General features: G+C 44.8%; 1 long non-coding RNA gene across 9 annotated transcripts in view; it reads left to right on the top strand.

Annotated features, from left to right (window-relative positions):
- Positions 1 to 27,485, top strand: part of LOC105487956 (uncharacterized) — a 322,232-nt gene that overhangs the window by 180,214 nt on the left and 114,533 nt on the right. For 2 of the 9 annotated variants that reach the window (XR_011621540.1, XR_011621538.1), the window contains one exon: positions 5,899 to 6,003. The exons of 5 other annotated variants lie outside the window; for them this stretch is intronic. This is a non-coding gene — a long non-coding RNA (uncharacterized lncRNA). Of the gene's footprint in view, positions 1 to 5,888; positions 6,004 to 27,485 lie in introns of all 9 variants that reach the window. 2 more of the 9 variants (XR_011621537.1, XR_011621543.1) reach the window with 1 other exon arrangement.

The raw sequence follows: 27,485 nt of genomic DNA, 5'->3' as shown, positions 1-27,485 counted from the left end.
AATGTTTCTCCAGCTTGATCCCGTATGATGGGGCCTTTTGGCTGTATTTGGTTATGTTTTTAGGTCGATTCTCAGTTCCCTTTGCAGACCTTGTTCAATTGGTGATTCTCAGAGTCGAGGAGATGGTTTAGACAGCTTATCGGGATCTGAGCAATAGCATGAGTGAGGCTGCTTCTGTGTCTTACACAGAGCTTTGCTTCTAATCCCAACGTTGCAGTGGAATGTGGTCTCCCATAACAGTTGGAATTCTTCTACCAGTTTTGGTTGGAAAATTTTGAACACTGTGCTTTTCTTTGAGTTGAAGTTCTTTAGTATAAAAGGGAAGGAAGAAGGTGATGGCCTGGGGTGCTTTTTCATATACATTTAAGGGGTACAGTGCAACTTTGTTACAGGTATAGTGATAACCTGTGCTTCTTGGGTATCCATCGCCCCAATAATGTGCATAGTATCCATTAGTTTTTCATGATCCACTCCCGTCACCCCTCGACCCATCACCCCTGGAGCCCAATGTCTGTAATTTCACACCCTATGTCTATATGTACACATGATGTAGCTCCCTCTTGTAAGTGAGAACAGGTATTTGACTTGCTGTTTGTCAGTTTCACTGAAGATAATGGCCTCCTAGAGTGCTCTTGGTGGGAGGTTTTAATTTTAGATTCGTTTGGTTCCATGGACCACCTGGACATCTTGAACCTACTTCCTGCAATTTCAGACAGTCTTGGTAAGAACACTGAAAAGTCGGATTAATTGAACAGGGTTCATAATATGCACTTCCCCTAGAGACTGGAAAACAAGTCCCACTTTTATTCTTGATAGAAGTAATTGGGCATTTTCAAATGGATGAATCATGTCAGTAGGATAGTTAAGATTCTTGTCTGATGAAGTGAGACCCGAGTGTCTGCATATGGATATCCTAAATTCAGATCCTGAGACCTGTGTTTGAGGTAGAAAAGCTTGTGAAAGTGACTCCAGGAAACACGAAGGAGTAATGAAGAACCAGGGGTAGGAAGAGCAGCCAGAACTGGGAGAGCATTGAAGTAGTCACCTCTAGGCTGTGTGCAACTCGATCTCCCTGGGAATCCTCTAAAAAGCCACATGGAAAATGATCCCAGAATCCCATTCCTGGGATTGCCTACCACATCCATCCTATATCTTTAAGGGTAGTATTCTTTTCGTACTGCAGATGCATACCTTGGTGCCTGAGAGTGATGTGCCTTGGGAGATTTCAGAGCTCCAGTACAGTGAGAATTTTGATAGACTCAGCAATTTTACCTGAAGCATGATATATATTTTGGCAATTAAACTATCCTGCCTCTTCAATAACTAGTGGTGACCCACGCTGGAATCTTATTAGGGCCATGTGAGGCTTGGGGCTAAGAGCCAGCCTGATGGCACCTCCTCAGGGTCCCACTGAGTTTCCCAGCATCCAGTGAGCAGCTCTACACTGGCAGGTGCTTCTCAGGTTTCATCCTGAATGTTCTCATTCTTCCAGGCTGCTTCATCTATGCAGGATAATTCCACAGCCTGGGGCCAGGAATCTACTTAGCCCCGATCCAGAGACTGAGTCCACTGTAAGGATAACTCACTGTAAGCTGCCGGGGCTTTGAGGCCCAGTACCCAACCCCACCCTCTGACCTTCAGCTTAATTTGGGCTGGAAGTGCCTGTGTGTGGTGAGAGCTGAAAACCAAACCCTTCCTTTATGATTGGAGAAGGAACAGCTGCCTTGTCAGTGTCACTAGGGCTGGTCCACCGGCCCTAATTCACTGTGAGCCCTGCTTATCTAAGGTTAAGTAGAACTAAAAATGGGGTGTCCTGCACTTCTGGACCTCATGGACTCTAGAGTAAAGCCAGACACTCCTTTCATGCCTGGAGACTGATGTGACTTCAGTGTTAATTATGTGACCCATGTTCACATGGAGTGGCTATCTGATTCTGTTTCTTCCCCACAGACTGTTCAGCAGAACACAGATTCTCCTGAGTGATTTTTGACCTTGAAAGGAACAAGTAGTTCCATCTGGTGACTTAAATCTGCTCTAGCAGTTTCTCAGAAAGGTCAATGATAGATGTGACAGCTTAAACTCGCCCAGAAGTGGCAAAGGACTGAGTGCAGAATGCATGGTGCTGGAAACCTTTGCTTTTCTTATGCCTTGTGCAAACCATTGAAATGAACTGTTCCACAGTCTGGGTGCCGTGCTGATTGCTGTCATGTCAGCAGTTTTGTTGCACAAAAAAGATTCAGTAGTCTTGAATCCAAGAATGTTTCTGACTCCATTCCCATCACCAGGGTGTGAAAGTGCTTGGTTGTCTGGTTCCTGGGGCCCAAGGGTAAACCAAAGGGCTCTCATGATGTGGAAGCAGCTGCTGGTCATGCTTTCCAGGTCTTAGCTATTTTCAGGTTCTGGGGAAGTGTTTCACAGAGCCTGGAAGGTGGCTGCCACAGGGGACGGCAGAGGAAGCTTGGAGCAGTGTGTCAGGACAACTATCCTGGGTACTGTGAGGAATGTTCTGCCCCTTGGGAGCTGTGCTGACTTTACAGATCATGAACAGCAAGGACGTTGTGGCCCGCTCTGAAATGGGATCCTCTCTAGGATGGAGAATTTAAGCACCCGGTTATCTAAGTCCATCTAGTTAGGAAAGAATGCCAGTTTTAAGATGTCTCAGTTACATTTGAAACAATCTGCATATGATATATTTCTGCCTTAGCTGGTGGTAGAATCCAGTGTGGAAATGGCCTGGGCCCAGAGCAAACTTGGAAATTTTGATTTTAGCTTCCTTCATAGAAAACCTATTCTCTTTTGCTTGAATCTGTATCTTTTAAGGCATTTGTACTTTACACATTTGATAAATAGATGAATACTCTCAATTTTTCCAATATCTCTACCCTGGAATGCTAAGATTCATTACAGTTTTCTTTGCCTTTCGATCCAGGGTTACCAGAGAAACAAATCTGAGGGCTCCTATATAAAATACAAGGTAAACGAAGTGAATGATTCCGGATTTCCATGAACATTGAAACTAAATTTGATAGGTGCTCTATTTTGTATGGCATTGCAAATGAGTTAGGAGCTCAAATCAACTTTCTTGCAGTTTTAGAAATCAGAAGTTTGAAATAGGTTTCATTTAGAGAAAACAAAGGTGTCAGCAAGGTTGTATTTCTTTCTGGCTGCTTCAGAGATCACTTTTCTCACTTTAGATCCCCTGTAAAACATGACTTGTGGCTTCTTAGTTAATCCTCATTTGGGACCATCATTGATGTTGAGTCAGCACCATGCCCTGATTTTTTTCTTCTGACTCTTGCCTCCAATTCTTTTGTCTTCCTCTTTATCATGTTAAGGTAAGATTATCCTGGGTTTGGTCAGGGGGCCCACTGTCAGGAAAGTGATTAAAGTTAGCTGACTACAAACCAATACCTTGTGTCCTAAGTCACCCTCACTGTGTAGCATGTGTTCACAGGTTCCGAGGATGGGGACATGGGCATCAGAGGACTGTCTCTGGCCACTTTCCTTGGTACTTCACCTGGAAGTGATGCCATGAACACCAGAGGACAGTGGTGAATTGGTGACTGGGTGGCAAGAGCAGCTCCTAATGGGATAGGATTGAGCTGGTCACTTAGAGGTGACCAAGGCTCAATCCTGATGGGGAGACCCTGCAGGATCCATGAATACTGCATTCAGAATGTTTCTTGGGGCTAAGAGTCTGTTACCCCCTAACTCTGTTGAAGCTTCCCCTTGACCTAGGGTAACACTTTCCCCTGAGCTGTGACTCTCCATGAAAACCATGGACCCAGAGGGTGAGGGTGTGGCCCGGAGCGGTCCAGTCATTCAGGTAGAATGGGATACAGCCTGGGTCTTCCCCCATCAGTGGAAGACAGGCAAGCTCAGTACCTACTGCAGCAAGGAGCTCCCCACTCCCTCTTCCTGTGATGGGGACTTCCTCCTCCTAGAAAGAGCTGCTCATACACCCCTGTATCTCATTCACCCTTATTCTTTATCTGTCTCCCGCAATGTCTGTTTCTATTAAATATCTCAGGATGCAGAAAGTGAGAAAGATTAACTTGTTCAATGAATGACTTGTATTTAAATCTCATACTTCCCCCCACTCCCTGCCAGAAAAGAGGTAAGATTGTGTAAATAGAGCTAAACCTTCATCTACCTCCTGTTGTGTGACATGTGCCAATGTGACAACTGCTGTAGAAATCTGCAAAACTCATTGGGGGTGTAATGCAGGTGATCGGTTAGACTGCCATATGGAGCATATTGCATGTCACCTATTGCTTTTCATTGCCATATACCATACCTTGTTTGGGAACAAATACAATCTAAACTGTGTTACATTTTGTTATGGTGTGCTTTTGTCTTGTATTTGAGCTTCTAAGAACAGTTGGCATACCATTTAAATTTGAGCAACTAAAGCTCTAGGTGTGAAGAATTTTTCTCCTCATCCAACATTGTAGATTTTTCTGCTCTCTCAAATTGTGACTCTAGCTAAAAAGAAGTCTGGATTCCAAGTAAAATTTGGGGGACTGAGAAGGAAGAATGAGCTGGTGTGCACCCCTTCTCTTGCTTTTGCAGTTCTTGGCAGGCCTAAGCCACATCCCTGAATTTCCCATACCCGGTGCTGTCTGCCCTTGGAAGCTGCTGGCTAATGTGTTTGGTTTTAACTGCTGCCCTCTGTAGGTGGGTTTTTACTTCAATTACCTCAGCCTCATGCAGCCTAGGTTGTCCTTTGACCCCTGTATGACTGACACTGCTCTTCCATCTGTGCACGTGATGGTCATTGCCAAACGATTTTTGGAGTGTTCGTGGTCAGGTTTCTCACCACTGATCACTTGTGCTGGAGATTTGCTCTGCTTTACCCACAGGGAGGTTCCACTGGATGTGGATGGCATGGGCCAGTGGGTCCAGGTGTGAGCGTGGCTCACTGCAGTCTGTTCCCCCGAGCTCTAGGTCGTGGTGTTCAGCCTTCTCTGTCATGGGCTCCTTTTGCTGTGTTGTGGGGTGGAGGTTATGAGGCCAGAAAACGATCCATGCTGCAGGACTGGCAGTCCCTAGTCTCGATGTCTCCCTCCGCCTGATAGTAGGCTGAGCCCCTGGTCTTAGCAATTATGTCCTCTTTATGTACCAGCTGATGCCCTTCAACATATTCACCCGCCAATAAAGAGGTATCTGGCTAGCCAGGGAAACTTGGCTTCATGTTTTTCTAGGATGCTGAATCAAGGTCCCTAGAGTTGTAGCCTCAGGACAAGTGTCACAGCAGTTGCGGCAGGTCTGTTCCTTTTGTGATGCCTTCTGTAAAAGTGGATGAAGAGACGACTTAAACTTGTTCTATCTGCAAGTCCATCATGCAGCCCCACTAGTGCAGAGTCCTGCCAAGATGCCAAAATCAGCTGTGTTAGACGCACCAGGATTCTGGGAGTGGCATGGCATGGCATGCTTCAGTGCTGACCAGGCCAGACTAAAACCCTGCATATTCCAACTCTTAGTGCTCACAAAAGCCAAATGTAGGTAGTCCAGAATTCTCAACTTAATCTGGATTAAGATTATATTTCCTTTGGTAAGGGTGATGTAGTCATAAATATCCTAAGTAATGCAGAGAACTGTTCAATTCACCACTACTGTTCTTCGTGGTGATGTCTATAAGTCACACAGTTGGATGAACTGTCTGAGCAGAGGGGGTTCCATAGATGAAGCTCATGTCTTGGGTTGTGGAGGGTGCCCTGAACCCAAATGCCTGAAAGTCCTGTACCTCTCAGCTTGCATTTTGGGGTCCAGGAGGTGAAGTATATTTGATGTAGGCCAATACTCTATCTGCTTCTCCTCATGTTAGCCTTGGTATTTTCCTCTAAGCATCATGAAGTCTCCAGGTGATCTTCTGCCATTCATTCCAGTATTTCTCAGGTTTATGATACGCTGTATGCTGGCTGCACATTTTCATCTGTTAAGACTTCAAGGTGATCCTTTTCCTGATGTCTGCTCCCTTATCTTGAAAAGTACCAATTCTAGGTAAGTCAATTTCTTTACCTTATTTTTAATAATTCTCTACATTGAGTAAAACTTAAAGGGATGGTGCCCTTTAAATGACTAGGCCTTTAGTTCTATGTGTTACACAACAGTGTCCTCTTGGTAGGAAAGGTCTATCAAGGATCACTTTTGTACTCTAACTGCCTTGAAGCAGGAGAAACAGTTTGCAGGCAGGGAACTTAAAGTAATTTATGCTAAATCAAGGAAAAACACCAAGGTCTGGGGGCCAGGGAACCTTAGTTCAATTTGTGCTGACTTCCCAAAACTGCATCAAAAGGAAAACAGCTGGGTCTGGGGACAGGGAACCTAGGGCCCATTAACCACTTCCTAAAGCTAAACCCAAGGGAAAACCTCTCCACCCTGAGTAGCAAAGGATCCAAGGCTAGTCTCCCTCCATCCTCCCCCATCTACCACGTGGCGGCAGATGAAAGGAAGTGTCCTGGCTTGGACGCAGGTTATGCAGGGACCATCCATTTATTTGCAGAGGGTGCCAGTTCACCTCAGCCCTTAATTAACTATGGACCAAATCTTTTATCCAGATAAGGGGTAATGGATGGGAACCTCAAAAGGAGAACTTAAAACCCAGAGAACTTTGTAACCCGGCCCTTGTGCCACTTGCCAAGGCCCACTCCCACCGCGTGGGTGCTTCCTCACTTTGATACCGGCTTTTGCTGCATCGTTTGTGTTTCATTCCTTTGTCACTTTGCTTCTGTGTTCAAAATGCCAAGGACCTTGAGAGACCTTCACTCAAGGCCCTCCTTCCGGTAACAGGCTGAGGGGACATTCACCAAGGTTGAAGGTTGTGACATACATCTGTGTTTTCTCTGAAGCTGTTAGAATTCAGGTGCTGCCCCTGAAATTTTCATCAAGCCATCTGAACACTAGAACCTTGGGGTTGGATGTCTCCTGTAGTGTCTCTGGATGCCATTGGCACCAATAAGTTGTCACAGATAGGGGACAAATGGGATAGTGGTTATTGTGGACAATGCTGTGCCTTCACTGGGCACCCAGGACTCCTCTGGTGGAAAGGCATTGATCTCTGGAACCTTTACAGTCTCACATGCTTGCACTGCTGCGGTGACCTGACCCTGTCCCCAGACTGACAGCCAGCTCCGCATTGCCGTATTGCAGGTGGGAGAGGCAGCTGTTGGTCATGTCTTCCAGGTATCCTCTCTGATCTGGCTTTTTCTAGAGATCCTTTCCTGCTGCTGCTGGGTCACAGCCCTCCTGAAGGCTGGCTACAGTCAGAAAACAAGCAGCACGAGGGCTGCCCCTTGTGAGGAGTTAGTGTATTGTCTGAGTGGCTGACCCTGAAAGAAGCATCGTTGGGCAGCAGAGCTGCAAGAAGACGCAGGTCCTCTCATCCTTTATGCTGAGAAACGGCTCTGTGAACCCAGGGAGCTCCCTGGCTGGGAAGTCTGAGAATTCAGGCGTCTTGGGTTACTCTGCCAGTGATTCTGGTGAGGATGCAGCCAGGAGACCCACTGAGGTGTATTGGTCCTCAGGGATGAGTCTGAGTCCAGGGTGTTCTGTGGTGAGTACTTCCTGCTCCAGAGGTGAGGCCGATGGAACCTGGACAGCTTTGCAGAGGAGGATAGCAAGCTGCTCATCTCCATGGGGACAGATTTTTGAACGTGTATCTTCCTCCTGGTGTGTAGTAGGTATTCCATATCTTCCTTAGGAAAGAAAGAGCAGTGAGCCTGTTTGAGTCAGGTTGGGCTCAGTTGATGGTAAAATGGCCCAGACTTGATGACAGTCTCACATTGGAGACTTCAACATAGAGTTGTTCTGACTTTATTTTCTACATGGATACCTGCTGGCACCTTATTGGTCCTGCAACAATTAGGGCAGGTTCAACTAGGTTCACCCTGGATGTTCATCTTCCTCACAACCTGACTTAATCTTGGATCCTATTGCTGGTGACTGTTGATCTTGATGTTCTGGCACATTGAGGGTGAAACTAAGTTGTCATCTGCTATACGGTAAGAAAGTCCTACAGGGAAAACTAACTGGAAGTTGGATATTGCCCCATCTTGGTCTCTGAAATCTGTTTTTCAGTAGCAGACAAGAGTCCTATTTCTTAGTTTAAAGCTGGCAAAGGAATGGGCCTTTGGAACCTTTCTGCAGGAAGTAGGAGAGCAAGGAACACATCCACAGTTCCTACACAGTGGCAGGAATCTGCCTCCCCACAATAATGTAGGTCTTACTGCCCAAAACAGGTTTGCTGTTTTTTTGTTTTTGTTTGAGACAGTCTTGCTCTGTCACCCAGGCTGGAGTGCAGTGGCACAATCTCGGCTCACTGCAACCTCCACCTCCTGGGTTCAAACAATTCTCATGCCTCAGCCTCCCAAGTAGCTGGGAGTACAGGTTCATGTCACCATGCCCAGTGTGTGTGTGTTTGTTTGTTTTTGTCTCGCTCTGTCGCCCAGGCTGGAGTGCAGTGGCATGATCTCAGCTGACTGCAAGCCCTGCCTCCCGAGTTCATGCCATTTTCCTGCCTCAGCCTCCCAAGTAGCTGGGACTACAGGTGCCTACCACCAGAGTTTCACTGTGTTGACCAGGCTGGTCTTGAACTCCTAACTTTAGGTGATCCGCCCACCTCAGCCTCCCAAAGTGCTGGGATTACAGGTGTGAGCCACCACATCCGGCTCAAAACAGTTTCCTGAATATTCCTATCAGGAGTCCATGGGAAGCCGATCAATGTTGGGCTCTGAATACAGCTGGTTTTCATTGTTTCTACCAGTCTTGAGCATCTGGGGATTTCCTCAGAAATTTTCTACCAGTCTTGAGCATCTGGGGATTTTCCTCCCAGGCTGTGCTGGGAGAAGTGAGCTGATGTCATCTTGTCTTGGATCATCCCTTGGGCTCGTAGATGCAGCCTTAGAGTTCAAACTCTGTACATTACCTGGCATATGACCTTGGCTGTTGGACCCCCACCCCTGAACTAGTGAGAGATTTAAGTCTCCTGTGTGGCTCATGCACTAAAAAGACCCGTAGTGGAATTGAATGTCTTCTTGGGTGCTCCTCTGTCTCTCACTGACACTTGGGACTCTGAAGGGACATTTTCTGGAAAGTTCAACCACTGACATAAGGAAAAGTTAGCACTAGTGATGTTTCTCCTCTTTACATGGATTCAGCTGCTCTTCCTTACCTTTTTCACCCTACCTTCTAGTTTTCATTGAAGGTACCTTGGTGACATAACTACAGCCTTAAAAGGACCCTCCCATGAATAGTCTAGGATTTTGTGCTTTCATTTCATGTGAACAGTTTGCTGCTACTTGAAAATCGTTGGTCAAAGAGAGCTGCTGATGACCATTCCTCCTTGCCCATCTTGCATGAATATGACATCAATGATGAAAGAATGATCTCTCTGCAGAAGACTGAGATGAATTTCTGCCTTTGTGTGAGGACAAGAATCTTACACAAAAGTAGTGATGAAGGTCCTGTTCCTCCCCACAAAGTCTAAGTGTGTGGTTTCCTTCCTAGTTGGATGTCCTTTAGTAGCCGGTAGTGATTCCTGGTCCCAACCTGAGCGCTCAGGGCCATACTTACTTTCCATTTAAAGTGTTTCAACATATTGAGTTGATATCTACAGTTTGTTTTTTTTTTTTTAGCAGGTACAAGGGTTTAAAGGGTATAGTCTAGGAAGAAAATTCTTTCATGAAACAAACCTGTTTCAGTCAATATACCTACAACCCCCAGAAAATTTCATGCACTAAGGAGAGCTGTAGTGGAATTGAACACCCCCTTGGGGGGTTCGCTTATCGCTCATTGCCACTTGGAACTCTGGAAGAAAACTTCATGGAAAGCTCAACCACTCCTGCGAGGAAAAGATGGTCCTAGCGACAAGTTACTTACCTGTATCTCCACACAGGAGACTTAAGTGGTCTCTCACTAGTGGAATTGAACACCCCCTTTGATGCTACCCACGTAGTACATCTGCCCCAGGCAGGCTGATTCAGGAATGGACTGGCAGGAGGCAGCCTGAGGATGGGAGGGACTGCTGAGAGGAGCCTGTATTTCCAAAACTTGAGAGCACATGGGGTACCCATGATTCATAAGTGAATAATGTTGATTTATCTACCTCCCAATTAGCTAGATCTATTCTATGTACTGTTCTGGGGTGGAGAGAGGTACTAGCTTAAGTATCATCTGACCTTTAGATCTTTGTTCCTTGATTCTACTGCTTGTGACTAGTCCAGTTGACATTTTTAAACCCTCAGAATAAAATGAGTACCCTTTGCCCTGTATTGCAAGGGATTAATTCTAGGACCTTCAAGTGCTCAAGCCCCTTGTATAAAAGGCACGTAACCTAAGTACATAATCCTGTATCCTTTAAGCTATCTCTGGATGACTTACAGTCCCTAATACACTTTATATGTTTTGAACATAGTTGCCTCATTTAGAGGATGAGGGGGGCATAGTTCCTGTGAAGTCTGTGTATTCAGTACAGACATAACTATCCTAGACATAAACATGTAGTTTATGTCAGCATCAAGGGAACAGTTCCTTTATCAACACATACAGACTGCTTTCATCTAGTGATCTAGAGTTAACACTGACAAAGGCCCTGGCCGGTCTGTCTTGATAACCTTTGTGGGGTAAAGATGATTACTGTATGGGGCCTACAGTGCCCATGGAGTAATATGACTAGCTTCATTGCACTGTAGTGAGACATATGCTTAACTTGAACCTTCCAGCAGGATGTCAGAAGGATCATCTACCTACCTTGGAAGAACAGATTTCTTTTACAGATATTAATGCTTTAGGGGGAGACTTGACTGAGGATCTTCAACCATGGATTTGAAACCGATGTTCTGGCAAGAAAAATTGCTACAGAAAACTGTTGCTCTTCATAATGAAATTTTCTGAGGGTTGTAGGCATATTCAGTGAAGCAGGTTTGCTCCATTAAAGAATTATCTTCCTAGACCATCCCCTTTAACACTTGTACCTGCTGAAAAACTGCAGACATCAACTTGATATTATGAAACATTTTAAATGGAAAGTGACAGTATGGTCTTGAGTGCTCAGGTTGGGACCTGGCATCACTTGATAGGAGGAGAAAGTTTTTATGTTTTCTGAAGGCTGTGCTCCAAGATGAGGTGGGAATGGGGAAGTTTAGACTGGGTCTACCTTTTGTAGATCCTTGACCTGAAGCTCAGGAAGCTCATGGATGAGGAGGAACTGAGTGGTATATGGGGAGAGAAGAGAGCTTGGCCTGCTACTGTGGGGGAGCAAAACACCCTGCAGTCCAGAGGGTTTCTAATTTTTTCCTTTCTCTTTGGTATTTGTGTATTCACAAGGAATGCGGTTGTCCCTGATCCACATGCAACCAATCAATTCTACCTGTTAGAGTGCTTGCCTTTAATTTACAACTGCTTTACTTAGGTGGGTCTTTTGACTTGCAAGGTCTTTGAAGGAATGCGTGTGTGAAGACCTGTCTTGGGCTCCTACCTCTACACTGAAGGATGCACTTCAGGGGCTTTGCATTTCAACAACTGTAATTCTGTCTGTCTGTCACAGGCCATCAGGGACTGTACATTATCAGGGACAGGCCCTGCCCTGGGGCATGAACGTTTGCAGGTGGACATTGCAAGTTGATTCTGCACAGCTCCGTGCTCATGGTTGTCCTATGATACTGGGCACTGCCTGTGTCAGTTGCTCTCCTGATACCTAGTAATGTGGCATCTTGGCTGTATTTTGTTCACAAATGTGTGCTCAGTGAGTTCTCTTCAGCCCTTGTTTGGCTCACGATTCTCAGATTGGGGGAGATCATCTGGACAATGTCCTGTATACTTGGGAATCACCATGAGTTAAGGCTCTTCCTGATCCTACGCTCAGCTTTGCTCTGCATAGGAAAATGTTCTCATGCAATGCAGAGTTTTACAGCAACTTTCATTATTTTAGTTTTTTCATGTGTATGGGAGGCCAGGATGAGGACATGGGCATGGTACTCTCCATAGCTCTGTTGCTTACAAGGTGGCCTGGAACTGGTCACTGAGCTCCCCAGCCTCTGCCATGCTTGCCCACACGTTCTGCAAGATGCCCAGCGTTCCTGAGTGTTGGCTTCAGCAGGACAGTGTCAGCCCTTCTGCTGTAGGGATCATCCAGATTCCATAGCTGAAGCATTCCACATGTATCTTATGGTGATCTTTACCTTCTCCCTTAGCCTCATGGATTCTCATGCAGGCCGACCTGGGAGGGGAAGTCTTTGCCTTTGAAACACTGAGGACTGGGGTCAGAGGAAATAGAGATGCATTTGAAAGCATGGGTCCTGCTGTGTTCATTCAAATATCTCACGTTGGGTCTAGGTTAAGACACCAATGATGTAACAGAAATGATTCCAAAGCTACTTTACTTTCACGTCACCAACAGGTGCATATGTGGGGCTTGTGACATCATCCTGCCACCTCTCATGGTCACAGCCTAGGGTATCCTTTAGCTTGTCTGCCTGATGTTGTTCTACCTTGCATGTCATGAGTGGGTCCCTCTCCTCAGAATACTTGAGACAGGCCTTGTGAGATGCTGTCGCTCTGGATGTTACAGAACATATTTTACATCTGATTTATCTCCAGACATGTCCACAGGCCGTGACATGGGCAGTGTTTATTTTGAGCCTGGTTTCTCATATGTTCTCTGAATATTCACACACCTAGGCTGTGAAATCTCTGGCTTCTCAATATATTGCCATGGGATAATTTCTCTGCCTTAGTCTTAGAGGTTCTTCCATCAGATAGTAAAGATGGAAGCATCAGGTGTCAGCTGTATTAGATCTGTTGACTTATTTCCTATTGGTTGTGGTGACTCTGAGAATGAGGGGACAGAGTTTTCTGAACCACAAGTATCGGGCATAGAGGTGACTCTGAACCCAAATGCCTGAAGTCCTGACCACCCTCCACCCTCCACCCTCCTCTAAGGGGCTGCTGCAATTGGGGTGGGTGAGTGAGTGAGTGAAATGCAGGCACTACTCCCTTTGGCTTACCTCTTTACTTCTGCAGCTTAGAGGCAGTAAGAACACATATGACTAGGAAAGCAGTGCTTTGAGCTGTCGAGGTTATAGCTGCTCTCTTCCTCTGAGTGTTCTTTATTGTAAAGATCCTTAAGTTTGTCCCTAGGTTTTGCCAAGTTGACTCACTCATGCCCCTTATGGAGCCCATGTCACTGGCTGCTTCCCTACCCAGAGAGTGTATGCTGCAGCTCTAAGGGCCTCCCATGAATCTCACACGTGATGCGTAGGGGAATGTTCTTGGGCATTGGCTGGTGGCTGTGATCCTGATAGCTGTGGCTGATACCTTCCCATAAGGTAAACACTCAGTCTCATGATATGGCAGCCCACCCCTCCTGGATTCTGTCCTGTTTGTGCCTGTGCTGTTAGGCTAAGTACCTTCTCCCAGGCTGTGAGAGCTGTCAGTCTGCTCCAACTTACTAAAGAAACCTTTACAGAATTGGTTCTGTGCTGTTTCACATGAAGTGACGCCAATATGATAGGTGGTCAAAATTGTATCCTTGCAGTAATTGGTGACAACACAAGTTGGGATCTCATAAGGGCCAGTTTGGGGCCTGGAGCAAAGAGGCTGATAGAGCTTCCTAACGGGTCCTGATGAGAGTTGCCAGGCATCCAATGAGCTGCTCTGCACTGACAGGTGCTTCCTTAGGGTCTATCCTGAACATTGTTTCCTTCAAGCTGTACCATGTTTAGAGTAATTCTATAGTTTGGAGCCAGGAAAATTCTCAGCTCAGTTTCATAAACTAGGGTCTACTGTAAAGAGAAGTCATTTCAGACTGCTGGCTTTGAGTTCTGTACCCAGCCTGCCCTCTGGCCTGAAATTCCATCCAGCCTTGACAAAGTGCAGTGCATGGAGAGAGCTGAAAAGCAAACCTCCTTTCTGACTAGGCAAGGGACAGCTGCCTTGTTAGTTCCAATAGAGCTGTTCCACCAACACAATCCTGTTTGGGACCCAGCTTACCATGAGTGTTGAAGGCTAGGGAGCACTTAAGAAATGGGGTTTTCTCTTTCTACCTCTTAGACTACGCAGGAAAATGATATATATACCTCCCTGATGCCTGAGAAGTGATGTTTCCTCAGTAGTAACTATGCAACCTGTGTCCCCATGGAACTCTTCTCATTCTGTCTCCTCTCCCTGGATCATTCAGCAGGTCAGGGACTCTCCTGAGTCACCGTTCACCAGCAAGTAGTTCCTTGTGGTGACAGACTTAAGTATCCCTGCAGTTTCTCAAGTCGGTGGTAGGTGCAGAACCTTAAGCTCACCTAAAGGAGGAGGAGGACTCAATGCAGAATACTTGTTGCTGGAGGCTTCTGCCTTTCTTTTGGTGCCTGTGGTAATGTCTGAGTGTTGTCCTGGAAAATCTACAGACAATGTTGATCATGGTGGCAACAGCACCACCACCTCTGGCTAAGAAGGGCTCAGTGGTCTCCCATCAAAGAGGATTTTGACATCCTTCCCATCCCCATGGTGGGGAGTGCTGGGCCTGCCAGGCCCCTGGGGGCACAAACGTGAGCCAGGGTTCTCTCTTAGATGTGGAAGCAGCTGATGGTCTTGCTTTCCAGGTGTAGGATTCTTGCAGATTTGTAGGGTGGTAGTTTTGGGGGGAGGTGGTTCTGACAGCCGGGGCAGAGGCTACCAAAAGGGAGGGTGGAGAATATTCGGAGCCATCTGTGAGAAGGACCCACTGATGGTCAGGCCTTAGTGAGAAATGATCAGCCTCTCCTGGTGCTGTCCCGACCTGCAATTCGTGAAGACCAGGGAACCTCCTGGTCCATCTGGATGGGACCTTCCTCATAGTCTACGGTGGAGAGAATGACAATGCTTTTGGTTGTTCTAGCCTGTCAGTCATGGGAGAGTGACATTCTAAAGACTATTTCCATCTCTTTATGTTGTCTGGAACAACTGGTATGTGACTGGTGTCATATCTTAACTGGTGATAGAATCGAGTGGGGAAGTCATTTGGGCAACAGAATATCTTGTAGAAAGTTCTAAATCATATATTTAGTACACTTCATAGAAAACACAAATAGTCAGGACCTACTCTTGTAAATTTTAATCTGTCTTTCATGCCATTTGTGCCTATACATTTCACATGTAAATTGAACAAAGACATTTATCACACTTAAATACTGAAATGCTTAGGATATACTCTATGTTGCCTTTAATATATGTTGCCTTTAATTTTGTTCTCCATTGATTCTCAGGGTAGGAAGAGTTATGAAGACTCTTAGAGAAACTTTCAGGTGAACATCAGTGACTGACTCTGGATCACCCTGACAAAAGAACATTAAGAATGTTGGACAGGTCTTGCATTTCTTTCTCTTTCTGCTGTAATAAATGGGCATCAAGTTAGTGCTTAAGTAAAACAGATTTATCTCACGTTACAGTGGTGATCAATAGACTGAAATTGGTCTCACCTAAACAAAATGAAGCTGTTTACATGGTTGGCTTGTTGTTTTCTAGAGGACAGTCTATTTCCTTGACTTCCATTTTAGCAGCGCCCTGCATTCCTTGACTTGTGGTCCGTTTCTGGGCTTCAGACGGAGGGATTCCACCCTCAGCTTCAGAACTGGGAGTGCATCTTGAGATCTGATTATCATTCTGCATCTGCCTCCCTCCTCTGCTTAATTTTTTGAATCACCTTTGGTGACAAGGGACCCTCCTGGACTATCCAGGGTGATCTCTGCACATTAGCTGATTAGCAACCTCAGTTCTATCTCCCACATTCCCCCTTGCCATATCAAAAACACGTTCCCAGCATCTAAGGATTAAAACTTAGAAATCTTAGGGGGTCACTAATCTGCCTATGTTATTGAGTACCTAATTTCAAAGTGTTCTGAGGAAGCCCATGGGAGGATGCTGAACTGGCGAAAGTGTGGCATCTTGGCTGTATTTTGTTCACAAATGTGTGCTCAGTGAGTTTTTTTCTCTTCAGCCCTTGTTTGGCTCATGACACTCAGATTAGGGGAGATCATCTGGACAATGTCCTGTATACTTGGGAATCACCATGAGTTAAGGCTCTTCCTGACCCTACCCTCAGCTTTGCTCTACATAGGAAAATGCTCTCATGCAATGCAGAGTTTTACAGCAATTTTCATTATGTTAGTTTTGTGTGTGTATGGGAGGCCAGGATGAGGACACGGGCATGTACTCTCCTTGACTCTGTTGCTTACAAGGTGGCCTGGAGCAGGTCGCTGAGCTCCCCAGCCTCTGCCATGCTTGCCCACATGTTCTACAAGATGCCCGATGTTCCTGAGTGTTGACTTCAGCAGGACAGTGTCAGCCCTTCTGTAGGCATCATCCAGATTCCATAGCTGAAGCATTCCACATGTATCTTATGGTGATCTGACTGGATTCCTTGTGGCGTGGCATATTGGGCATACGTGGGTCTGTTGATAGATGGCTTCTCCATGAGGAATTTTGTTCCCTCTTCAGATCTTGTCCAGCTGGTGATGCTCAGAGTAAGGGAGGTGACTTGGACAATGTCCTGAGAACTTGACAGCCACAGTGAGCCTGTCTGCACTACCCTCAGCTGTGCTTCAAATCTGAAAATATTCAAATAAAATGTAGTCTATTGTAACAACTAGGAAACTTAGATTTTTGGACAAGGAAAATGTGAAATATTCTGCTGGAGATGGAAGCGAGGAGGCTTGGCTTGCAGTGCTTTTGGTGGGAGGTTTAAAATGGTGAAATCATTTTATTACATAATTTTGTGTATGATTTGCTAAGTTGTGTTTTAGGCATCAGCCCATATGATACTGGAATTCATGTTGGTTTGTGTAGCAGAGTTCATAATGTCATCTTTACCTGAATTAAAGACAATAAAATGTATGTCCCATTTTTATTCCTGATCTAAGTAACCTGGTATTTAGCTATTGGTGAGTCATGACAAAGTAGTGAAGCATTGCCTTATTTGTACTATGAAACATCACCTGAGTGTCTTAGTTTGGATTCCCTAGATTCAGAAGCTGAGCTCTACGCTTGGGGGAGGTGTATATTTTGGAAGTGATGCTGGGAAACTCATAGGGTAGGATGGTGAAAGATAGGTAGGGGGAGGGAAGTGATGCTGGGAAACTCATAGGGTAGGATGGTGAAAGATAGGTAGGGGGAGCAGCCAGAGATGGCCAGAGCACTGAGTGGGTCACTCGAGGTTGTATGTGGCTCACCTTTACTGGGAATGCTTGAAGGAAAAAACACTGAGGTGTTCTCACTGCTGGTCTTGCTTTCCATATTTTAGACCCTTTCACGTTTGTGTTTTGTGTTTCTTTCTTGGAAAGTGATTCTAAGAGCCTGGAAGGCGGCAGCCATAATGGAAAGAGGAAGATGATTTAGAGCTGTCAGTCAGGAAGAACTTGCTGTTGTGAGTGTGCGATGAGAAATGTGCCACTTGGGAGCTGTGCTGACCTACAGTTTGGGGAAGGCAGGGACCTTGTGCTCCCCTGTGAAATGGGAGCCTCTATGGGAGGCAGAACTTCAGGAAGTGCTCTGTTGTCTGTCAATCCACTTAGTTGCTTGGAAAGAGACATTTTTAAAATGTCTGGCTTTAGTGTTGGGAAAGATGTATATATGATTTCCACTCTGGTGGTAGAATCCAGTGAGGAAGTTGTCTTGGTCCATAGAATAGTTCGTTAATGTACTGTGCTGTATAGTTTCCTCCATAGAAAACCAAAATACTGATTTATTTCATGTTTTAATCTATTTCAAAGCATTTGACACTCACTTGAAATGAGAACCATCTATAATATCACTGCAAAATCTCCCTCCTGGGATGCTAAGAGCATGCGTGGCCATTCTTCTTGCCCGTTTTCTGAATTAGGGTCTCCAGAAAGAGTTTTAAGGACTCTTAGTTGAAATATAAGGTGAAAAGCAGTGACTTCTGGATTCCCCTGAATGTTGAAGAAAGAATTTTGGACAGGTTCTGTGTTTCCTATGGTACTGTGATAAGTAATCAGTACATTAGGAGACTTAAATGTAAATGTATTCTATCGTAGAGATGAGAGGTTTAAAATGGAGTCACTTGGAAAAAATGAAGACATTGGCAAGGTTGTCTAACTGGCTGCTCTGTTGGGCAATTTGTTTCATGCCTTTAGCTATCTTTAGAGACCATGGCATTCCTTACCTTGTTCCTTCTGTAACCTTCAGGGTAGGGACCCTCTTCTGCCTCAGGTGGGACCACCTCTAGCTGCCCAGTGAGCACCACATCTCGAATCCTGATTCTCACCTCCAATTCTCCCTGCCTCTCCCACTTTCACACTTGAATCACTTTCCTGACATTGCTCCCCCTGGGCAATCCTGGGAATCTCTGTACCTTCAAGATGATGAGTAACCTCAGTTCTGTCTCTCCTTTACTCCCTGCCTGCTGTGTAGCATAGCATATTCATGGGTTCTTGGGACTTGGAAGAGGACTTTAAGAGGGCCCTTCATCTGCCTACTTTATTGGTCCCTTATTTGAAAGTGATCCAAGGGAGCCCAGAGGAGAGTGAAAGGGTGGCAAAGCAGAGAGGACAGCCACTGAAAAGGGGTTAGGATTGAGCTGGTCACTGATGGAGGTGACTAAGACTCAACCTGCTTGGGGATCCTGGAGGAACCATGAGCAATCCATTTCACAACATCCCTCCTGGAGGGCTACAGTCTGGTTTAACCAGCTACCTCTAACATTCCACCAGTTTTCTCCTCACCCAAGCATCTATTCCCCTGAGCTGCTGGGGTGACTCTACAAGAAAACAAGCTGAGAGGATGAGGGCATGGCCTGGGGCAGCTCAGTCATTCAAGTAGAATGTGCAGCTGCCTGTGCTTCTGTCTCAGAAGATAAACGAGCTCAGTGCCTACTGCGGCAAGGAGCTCCCCACTCTTCCTTCCTGTGATGGGGACTTTCTCCTTCCCCAGGGAGAGCTGCTCACACATCCCTGTGTCTTTCACCCTTGTCCTATAACTGTCTCCTGCAATGAATGTCTGTTTCTATTAAATATCTCAGAATGAGAATAAAAAATGGAGATGACTGATCATTATATTCAAAGGATGTTTTGTCTTATAAGTCTCACGCTTTCCACCACAGGAAAGGTGAGACAGTTTGATGCAAGAGCTAAAATGTCATCTACCTTCTATTTATCACTTGTCATATGCTGCTATAATTGTTGAAGAAATTTGCAATGCTCAGTCTTTCATGGGGCTGTAATGCATATTATGGGTTAGATTTCCACTCTTGTGAGAACATGTCAACTTTTGCTTGTTATTGCTGTTGAACATGCTACTTAGGAATAAATAAGATTGAAAGTATTTTAACATTTAGTTTAGGTGTGCTTCCACATGGTACTAAGATGCTAAGAGCAGTCAGCATCCCATCTGAAATTGAGACATTGATGATCTTTTCATCAGAATTTATTTTTCCCTCCTCCAACATTTCCCACTTTTTTCCTTGAGTGGGGGTGGGGGGTGGGTTTGAATTGTGATTCCAGCCAAAAGAACTCTGACTCCCAACTGAAATGTGTAGGGTTGGATAAGCTGGTGTGGACCCCTTCTCTTATTTTCAGTCCTGGCAGGATTAACCCAGGTACCTGGATCCACCACACCTGGTGCTGTCTTCCTGTGCAAGCTGCTCACAAATGTGTTTGGGTTTAACTTTTCAATCCTCTGTGGCTTCTCACTTCTATTACCTCAGGCTCTGGACACATCCTGGGTTGTTCTCTGACCCCTATCTGACTGGCATTGATATAGTTTCCACATGAGGGTCATTATTAAACCAGAGGATTTACAGTGCTCCTGGTGAGGTTTCTCACTACTTTTCTGGTGGAGAAATTCACTCCATTCCATGCCCATAAAATGGACTTACATGGGCAGTATTGATTGGGTCTGGGTCACCAGAGTCTTCCCCCACTGGTTCCTGCATCTTGAGACCTCAGTCTTGGGTATTAAACCTTCTTTGCTATTGCTCCCTTTGCTGTGGTCAAGGGTAGAGGTTAAAGGCCCAGCAACATCCATGCTATAGGACTGGCCCTTCCAAGTCTCACAACCTTTTCTCTCCTCCCAGTGTTCTTAGGTTGAGCCCCAAACACAGCTACCCATAGTCATAGCAGTCTGTCCTCTTTGTAGACCAGCTCTGATTTTCTTTCTTGGTGTGAGTGGGTTGATGAAGTATGTGGCTAGTTAGGAAAACTCCTTGTTTCATATCCTGGATACAGAATCAGAGTTTGAGTTCTGGCTTCAGGGCACAGTTGCACAGCCTATGCTGTGACAGGTCGAGCAGTTCCCCTTATGTTGCCTTCTGCAAAGGTAGATGGGATCCACTTTGGTAATGTTCTATGTGAAAGTCTTAATACCCCTGTCATACTGGTTTAAAGCCCTGCCTACAAGAGAAAAATAAGCTGCATTTTTAGCTAATTTGGATTCTTGGCATAGTATAGCATGCTTCAGGATTGGCTAGATCAAGTCTACCTCACTGGATCTTCTGGATCTGTTTTAGTGGTCACAACACTAGTACCTATGTGGTACTGAATTTTCAGATTAATAGGACTCAAAATCTACATTTCAACAGATTTTATTCTGATGGAATTTTTTCTAAACACATAATGCAGAGAAAGTGTTGAATTATCTGTTGCTGTTCCTCATCTTCTCTGTAACTCAGTGGAATGAGCTGTCTGAGCAGTCCATAGATATTTGAACCCCACGTCCAGGTCCATGGAAGATACCCTGAACCCAAATGCCTAAAAGTCCTGTACCTCTCCAAGCTTGATCTTTGGGGCCCAGGAAGAGGGGGATGTCTAAATTACTGGAGTAAGTATGTTCTGTCCACTTGTCCTCATTTTAGCCTTCGTATTTTTCTCTGATCATCAGAAAAACTCCTGTGATCTTCAGACAGTTCATTCTAGAATTTATCTCACATTTTTATCAAGTACTATCTTTTGCCTAAATATTTCTATTTAACTTTAACCTTGTCTGCCCAATGTCTACTCCTATTTCTTTAAGGATATTAACTCTCTAAATTTCTTGATCATACGGTCTTGACTCAGTGAAGTTTCCTTAAAAGGATGACCTTCAGATGACTAGTGATTGTCCTGTGGTTTCCAGTAGTGGTGGTAAAGCCTGTGCTTCTGTAATGGTGGGAAGGCTCAATCAGGAACATCACTGTTCTGACAGACTCCCCCAGGGTTAAAGGTGATAATGTATATCTCTATTTCCTCCAAAGCTGTACCATCTGAGTGCTGCTGCGGAAATGTTCCCAGCAAAATCTGAATTGCGAGATGGTTGGGGATGGGAATTCCCTGTAGTTTATCTCTGGACGTCTTTGGCGCCTCTGGAGATAAAATATTTGCGGACAGGGAACAGATGTCATCTTTGGTAATACTGTGCCTTCGCTGGGCAACCAGGGTCCATCTGCGACTTGGAACTGAATTCTGAAACCTTGACAATCATGCAGTGTCACACTACTCCAGTTAACTGACCCGTAGTGCTAAACTGGGAGCGAGTGACACTTCCTGAGAAATGGCAGCTGTTGCTCATGCCTTTTATGCTATTAGCCCTTGCTGGCTTTTTCTAAGATAGTTTTCTGCTGGCAGTGGGTCCAGAGGTCCGTCCTTGGGGGTTGGTTTTGTAATAAGAGGAAAACAAACCATGCTAGGACTCTTCCTCATAATGAATTTCTTGGTCCATTTGTAAGCTGTAGCTTCTGACAGGAAGAAGCACCGTTGGTCAGCAGAGCTGCAAGGAGATGTGAAACTCCTCACCTGTCATACTGAGAAATGGTATCGAATGTGTTGAGCTCCCTGGTCAGCTTGGAAGTCTGAGGACTTGGGTATCTTCCTTTGGCAGTGAAGCTAGTGAGAATTCAAGGTGTGAACTGTTTATGGTCCTCGAGGAGAAGAGCCCATGTGAGTCCAGAGTGGTCTGATTGATAGCTACCGAAAAGGTGAGGTCAATTCAACCAGGACAGATTTGCAGAAGTGGTATCAAATTGCTAATTATCAAAGGATGTGAACAGACCCTCCTAAGAAGAGATTTATGTGGCCAACAAACATGAAAAATCACTGATCATTACAGAAATACAAATCAAAACCACAATGAGATACCATCTTACACTAATCAGTGGTAATTATTAAAAAGTCAGGAAACAATACATGCTGGTGAGGCTGTGGAGAAATAGACACACTTTTACACTGTTGATGGCAGTGTAAATTAGTTCAACCATTGTGGAAGACAGTGTGGCGATTCCTTAAGGATCTAGAACCAGAAATATCATTTGATCCAGCATTCCCATTACTGAGTATATGGCCAAAGGATTATAAATCATGCTACTATAAAGATATATGCGTATGTATATTTATTTGCAGTGCTGTTTACAATAGCAAAGACTTAGACCAACCCAAATGTCCATCAATTATACACTGGATAAAGAAAATGTGGCACATACATACCATGGAATACTATGTAGCCATAAAAAAATGAGCTATCCTTTGCAGGCCCATGGATGAAGCTGGAAGCCATCATTGGCAAACTAACACAGGAACAGAAAACCAAACACGACATGTTCTTCTCATAAGTGGGAGTTGAACAATGAGAACACAGGGACACAGGGAGGGGAACAATACACACTGGGACCTGTCGGGGAGTGGGAGGAAAGGGGAGAGAGAGCATTAGGACAAATACCTAATGCATGTGGGGTTTAAAAGCTAGATGGGTTGTGTGCAGCAAACCACCATGGCACATGTATACCTATGTAACCTGCACATTCTGCACATGTATCCTGGAAGTTAAATTTTTTTTAAAGTTGCTAGTTACCTCTGGGAACAGATTTTTGAACTTTTTGAACTTGTACTTTCATGTTTGATGTGCTCATTTTTTTTCCTTCCTCAGACGACACTTCTGTAAGTCTGAAAGAGCCAGGCTATACCAATTAAAATATGCCCAGACTCAATCATGACAGCCCACCAGTGAGGAGCACTGCAACTTAGATGCTTCTAGTTTTTCTTGATGATGATGATGACTGCTGGTCTCATTAGCTGACCAACAGAGCAGGTTAATCTCCTTCCCCTTCTGGTTTCCATCATTGCTTGTCTCATGATCCTTATATCACTGTTGACTGGTCACCTTGCTGATGTGCCACACTGATAAAGAGTTTTTTCTTGGCTTAGGGTGGAGAAAGTCTTCCAGTAATAACTAGGAAGGTTTCGGCCACCCTACTTTGCTCTATGAAATCATTCAGTACAAGACAAGAGTTATTTTTCTATTTAAAGGTGAAGTAGTGCAGGTTTGGGTTCCTTTAGCAGGAAGATACAGCAAGGAGCTCATTTGCAATCCCTACACATCAACATCCCCAGATGGGTCTCCTGAAACACTCATGGTCAGGTGAGCAATGCTCAATACCTGGCTCAATGGCAGTCTCTCAGTTACTATGGGAAAAACCCAAGTTTAGAAGACACTCAACCGATTGTGTCACTTAAAGGTTATAAAATTAAAGGAGCCTGTCTGCCTAAAACAGATTTCTGAAAATCCCAGACAGGAATGTGTGGGAACAGATCCGGGTTAGCCTCCAATAGAACATAGCTGTTCTTCCCAATTTCCTCTAGTCACAGGGCAGCTGAGGATTCAAGGCTCAGATAACAGGGGTGCGCTGGGAGCAATCAAATGACATCTTGTTTTAGCTCATGCCATGAACCCATAGAGATCTTAGAGTTCACACTCTGACTCTCCTGGCATATGACATTGGCTGTTGGTCCCCAATTTAGAACTCATAAATCTTGAATATGGTCCAGTCACTAAAAAGGGCTCTAGTAAAATATACCCCTTTGGTTCTGACCTCTCACTGCCTGTTTAGGTTGTTGAATGAGCACTTTATTGGCTGCTTAACAGCTCAAGAGGACAACTTCACACTAGTGATAAATGTCATTCTTGCTTGTCATGAGGAGGTAACTGTTTTCCCTCACCTGGTTTTATCTTTTCTGCTAATTAGCATTGAAGGTACTTTTGGTGACATGACTACAATCTTAGATGGACCCTCCACTAAATACTATATGGAGAATTGTATGCTTTAACTTCCAGGTTAGTAGTCTGCTCATTCTTGGAATTCTTCCTTGGATGAGGCAGATAATGACTAGTCTCACATCAGGCTAATGTGAACCTTCTCACAGACGTCACAAGGATCATCTACACTGGAAGACCCAAGTTTATTGCAGATGTTAGTGCTGTGGTGGAGATCCAAGAATGCTGTCGGGATTTGGAGAGGTTGGGGGATCTTCAAGCTTTAAAGGTCCAGGCTTTGTAATCACTGATATTTTCTTTAGATATGTTGTTATAGCAAGCTGTCTTTGTATACTTAAACAAATCTTACAATGCTTATAGTCCTGCTACTTTCCCTTAGTTTACAGAGCCCTTGACCCACAAAGGATAGTACATCAGGATCATACCCTGTAACACTTGTGCCTCTTGCAAAATGGCTACGAAGATCATCTGGATACTTTGAAACACTGCAAATGGAAAGCGTGACTGTGGTCTGGAGTGGGGACCTAGAATGATGTGACAAAGGAAGTTTTCCCATCTTGAAAAGCCTGTGTCCCAGAGAGTTATGATGCGAAGTGGGAACAGATGAACATAATTGTATCCTCTCCAGACCCTTGACCTGAAATTCAGAATACTTGGGGGTTAAGAAAGTACTAACACTGGTGCCAGGGGAGGGAGCAAGGCTTTGTATGCTGTTGTATGAAAACTGTCCACTATACTCCAGAAGGTTTATACTTTTTTTTTCCTTTACATGTGTCCTGAGGGGTACAGCTTGTTCCTTGTTGATGCATGGCCAGATGCATGCTACTTGATGTGGATGTATCATTGAATTCCTTAAATCTGTTGAACCAAGGACACTTCTTTGGTTCTACTAGCTGCATCAGCAGCCTTGCAAGGTATTTGTCGGGGGAATGAAGGAATGGGTGTATACAGACTTACCTTAGGGTTCTATCTTTGTTCTGATACATCCATCTTGGTATCTTTGCATCTCAACAGCTCTAATCCTGTGGTTGAGGCACAGGTCATCATGGGTGTTAAACCTACAGGGATGACCACTGCACTGAGAAAGTTTTTTCTTGGCTTTTTTTTTATGGCTACTGGGGAAAAAACTTGGAGGGACATGGCCTATCTCTCATAGCTCTCTGCTTATGGTTACCTGGTGTTACTGGGCACTGCCTGACATCTCTGCTGAGCCATGGTGAATTTCTTTGGCTTGACTCCTGGTGAAACTCCTCATGGAGTTTGTTTCCACTTCAGGCCTTGTTTGGCTGGTGCTTCTCAGAATAGGGATTTTGATTTAGTGTCTTGGAAATTTGGCAATCACCATGAATGAGGCTGTCTGCTTCTAGCCTGAGTTATCCTTCAAATCTGAAAATGTGTCAGTGAAATGCAGCCTACTGCAACAATTTTGGAGTTGTTTCTTTTCATTTTCTTAAGGGATGTCTAGAAGAATTTGCAACTTTTCTGTGTAAAGGAAGAGAAGAGGCTTTGGCCAGTACTGGTGCTGGAAGGATTAAATTACAGAATCACCATTACAGAGTTAACCTGTAAACATCCCATATCTTCTAGAGAAAGGTTAGCTAAGCTGTCTTTCAGGCATTAACACAAATAACTTTGGAATTTAAATTAATGAAGAGTTTATTATATCGTTGTAATTACAAATGCAAAAATGTGCCTCGATTTATTTGTGACATAAGGAGTCTGGCACTTACATCTTGACCATGCCAGTGAAAGAAGAGTTAAGAGTCCTCTCCTTCTCAATATGAAGGGAAATTATGGTGTTTTAGTTTGGACTTCCTGAATTCCAAACCCAAGTGCTATATACTTGAGGTAGATGATACTGTGGAAATGATCCCAGAAACCCAGAGAATGAAATGGTGAGAGACAGGGTGAAGACAGCAACCAGAGGTGGGCAGAGCACTGAGCTGATGACAGCTAGGCTGTGCGTGGCTCAGTCCCTCTGGGAATGCTGGACAGAACCACATCAAATGCATCTCAGAATGCCCTAGCTAGAAACAACTGTTCCATGACTCACTCTCCAGCTTGGTCCATCCTGTTGATGAAGATTAATCTCTGCACACTGAAATGTCCCCTTGTGCCCAAGGCTGAGCTGCCTTGGTTGAATTTGGAGAAAGCTCTAGGGTCTTCACCTTGAGGAAAGGTCATAGGAAAGTTTTCTGGTGGGATAGGACTAAACCTGATGCCATTCTGCACAGCTGTGCAGATAACGCAGAGGTCACAAAGATGTCACTGAGCTCCCCAGCCTCTGCTGCACCTGCCTACACATTCCAAAAGATTCCCAATACTCCTGGGTTTTCCTTTAAGTAGGAAAGGGACATAATTAGTCATCCTACAGTATGATTTTTCATGTTACCTAGCTGAATACTGACATCCATCCTCTTGTGAAGGGTTTTTACCTTGTGTTAAGCCCTGTGGATTGTAACAAAGGCTGGCTTTGGGATGTGACATCTTTAGAAACATCCAAGACTGCATCAAAGCAAAGAGGTATGTTTGGAACAATGGTCCTGCATTCACTGCAGTGTCTAACCCTTGGTCCAGGTTGTTTTAGACACAAAGGTTGAGGTCGTTTTAGAAGGAACAAGGAGAGGGGTTCCAAGGCTACTTTGCTTTCACTTTCCAGCAAGTATTTATGGGTTTTGTGTAATCTGCATTCTGCAAAATCCTCAGTCACAGCCAGGATGTCCCTTGACTTGTCTGCCTGATACTCTTACTGCTTATGTTTTGTCAGGGGTTCTTCCCTTCCCTGGGTATCTGACATGGTCCAAGTGAGGTTCTTACCCTCTGGATGTTGCAGAAAGAGGCTTTGGTTCTGATTTCTCTCTAGATATGTCTGCAGGGTGTGGTTACAAGGGCAGTGTTCATGTGAGCCTGGCCTCACAGATTTCCACCCAAGACTCACATGGGTTGTCAAATCTCTGGTTCTTCCCTAAGTTACTGCAGGGTCATTTCTCAGGGGCTGTCTTCAAGGTAAGTAGATGGAGTCTCTTAAAGTGGCAGATCCTTCAGATGATAGCACCGTTCATCTTTTGATTTCCTATTGGTTGTGGTAGTTTGAGAATGAGGACACAAGTGTTTCTGATTCACAAGTACAGGGTAGGGATTTAACCCTGAGCCCAAATTCCTAATGTCCCGATGACCCTCCACCCTGCTCTGAAGGGCCCCTAGGAAGAATGTGGTTGAGAAATTGAAATGCAGACACTTGTGCCTTTTTGATTACTTTGCCATTTCTTCTGCAATTACAGAGGCAGTAGGAATGCCAATCCTTAGGAAAAGTGCTTTTTATCTTCCATGTTATAGTCATCCTTCTCCCTGAATGCTGAGGTTCAAAGATCCTCTGGCCTGACCCTGGGTTCCTCCCTGGTTGACCCATAGTCAAGCCCCTCATGGAGTCTCTCACTGGAATCCCCCCAGCCATAGGATGTGTGCAGCAGCTCTGAGTGGCTCCC

The sequence above is a fragment of the Macaca nemestrina genome, chromosome 3 (genome assembly GCF_043159975.1).
Source record: "Macaca nemestrina isolate mMacNem1 chromosome 3, mMacNem.hap1, whole genome shotgun sequence".
Lineage (NCBI taxonomy): Eukaryota > Metazoa > Chordata > Mammalia > Primates > Cercopithecidae > Macaca > Macaca nemestrina.
The sequence above is the reverse complement of the archived record's forward strand: the minus strand, read 5'-3'. Positions and strand labels throughout refer to the sequence as shown.